At 39.5% G+C, this 2,155-nt stretch overlaps 1 protein-coding gene and 1 long non-coding RNA gene across 3 annotated transcripts in view; one reads left to right on the top strand and one right to left on the bottom strand.

The window, feature by feature from the left end:
* The window catches only part of lrrc4ca (leucine rich repeat containing 4C, genome duplicate a), a 134,847-nt gene that overhangs the window by 62,177 nt on the left and 70,515 nt on the right, over positions 1-2,155 (top strand). The gene's annotated exons all lie outside the window — the stretch shown is intronic.
* On the bottom strand, positions 1,296-2,056 carry LOC103466125 (uncharacterized). Its single transcript, XR_533919.1, has 2 exons — positions 1,980-2,056; positions 1,296-1,635 (listed from the first exon to the last, which is right to left on the bottom strand). It is a non-coding gene; the product is annotated as an uncharacterized LOC103466125 (long non-coding RNA).

The following is a 2,155-nucleotide window of genomic DNA, read 5'->3' as shown; positions in this document are numbered from 1 at the left end:
AATTTAAATTAGTAATATCCAGTAACTTTCTTGTGGACCTGGGCCCACACATTGATGTCAAAAGAAAAGCTGACCTATATCCCACTCTTCTTGCAGAGAGAAAAACTTCTGTAGAAAACGTTCAGCCTCATAAAATGAAGACACTGTATYGCTTTCTTTTAATAAGGCAAATGTGCAAGCTCCCATTTTTATGTTTAAGATTTTTAGCGATAAATGGACCCCTATTCTACGACAAAAGGACTCTTTTTGTTAGAATGGTATAGATTTAGTTTACACCTCTGAAAGTGAAAAAAAATAGCCATGTTTTAAGGACCACTGTCCTTCCAGAAGATGAAGTCTGGCATCTTTTGCAGCCTCCAACATTTTTTCTTTAAAGATGGTCCTTTGTTCAGCACCATTCATCTTCCCATCACATCAGACCAATTTTTCCTTTCCAAACAATTCACCCAGCATTTTGCTCCCTCAACAACACACAATTTGTTTGTTGCCACAGAAACCTTTATTTGCCAGCAAGTTTATTTCATCTGACCCCATCTCTGAATTCTGCATGTCTGTTGTGTTCCCTGTGTGGCTTGTTCCAAACTGCAAACAGGACTTCTCATTGATTCGGCAGTAGCCGTCTTCTTGCCACTGACCCATAAATTGTGGCTTTCTGGGATGCATGACTAATGGTTATCTTGTCAACAGATTCTCTGAAGCTTCTAGAGTTACAATGGGACTCTTAGATTAAGGCTGTGTTTAGGTGGATGTCCATGTCTTGGTATTTCTGCAATTGAACCCATTATGTCCATAATGCTGTTTGTTGACTTATGTTCAGCCATTGGGGCCATTAGAAAAGCTGCAATTAAATAATTCATATGCAAGTAACATGAAAATAAATTGTTAGATTTATCCTAATGTACAAGTATCAGTTAAAGAGAAGTGAATACTCAACCTGGCCCATGAACAAGGAATAACAAAAATAAATAAAAATAAAAACAGTAGCTGCATAACCGACTGAAATGACAGAGCATTCCACCTACCAACAGAGTTTGAATTAGGATTAACAGATGCTGGAGGGATGTCCAAATGTCTTTTCCCCCCAGAGGCTCTCTCTAGCTAAATGTTGGTGGGTCACAAGGTATTCCCTGACAAAAATGGAACCCATCTGAAATAAAATCCGTACCTACACTGTATAAGAAGACACAAAGCGCACAGTACCTTTTGTCTTCTGACTGGTTAATAATAAATTTGACAACAATCTTCCTGTTTAAGGTCATGTTGTATTTCCTAAATGCCAAAACAGTCTAAGGAGGGAGTTTTCAGATTWTATTTCTTTAAATTCAGATGTTTACATACACCAGGGTTGGCCAGTCAAGAATAGGAACTCCATGGTCATCGAAGCAGCTTTTAGTACCTTTGACAATGTGCTCCAGGTGCCAAGTTATGCTCTATACAGCTTGTCACCAGAGGGAAACAAAAAGTGCTCTAGAATTTCCTGGTAGATGATGACTGCATTGACTGTCAGAAAACACAGTGGATCAACACCAGCAGATGACGTGGCACCCCAAGCCGTCACTGAATGTGGAAACTTGTCACTGGACTTCAAGCAATGTGGATTCYGTGCCTCTCCATTCTTCCTCCAGGCTCTGGGACCTTGATTTCCAAATGAAATGCAGAATTTACTTTCATACAACAAAACTTTAGACTGTCGAGCAACAATTCTTTTCTCCTTAGCCCAAATAAGATGCTTCTGACATCGTCTCTGGTTCAGGAGTGGCTCGACACGGGGAATGTGACATTTGTACCACATGTGTAGTTTTTGTCTGTRTGTGTTGGCTCTTCTGAAATGCATTTCAATCTTTTCTGAGGTTTTCACTGTGGTTAGTGCACCCAATTGTGTCAAAACATCTTCCTTCCACTCAATTTTCTGTAAAGATGCTCGTTTATAGAACTTTGTGAACAACCAGCCTTTTCAGCAATGACCTTTGATGRCTTACCTTACTTGTGAAGGATGTCAATGACTGTCTTCTGGACATCTGTAAAATCATCAGTCTTCCTCCTCATTGTGTGGCCTACAGACCTATAGTGAGGGACCATTTAAAATGTCAGTAAACCTTTGCAGGTGTTTTGAGTTAATTAGCTGATTAGGAGGTTTACACTGTGACATTCTATT

This window comes from Poecilia reticulata, linkage group LG6, assembly GCF_000633615.1.
Source record: "Poecilia reticulata strain Guanapo linkage group LG6, Guppy_female_1.0+MT, whole genome shotgun sequence".
NCBI classification, from domain to species: domain Eukaryota; kingdom Metazoa; phylum Chordata; class Actinopteri; order Cyprinodontiformes; family Poeciliidae; genus Poecilia; species Poecilia reticulata.
The sequence above is the reverse complement of the archived record's forward strand: the minus strand, read 5'-3'. Positions and strand labels throughout refer to the sequence as shown.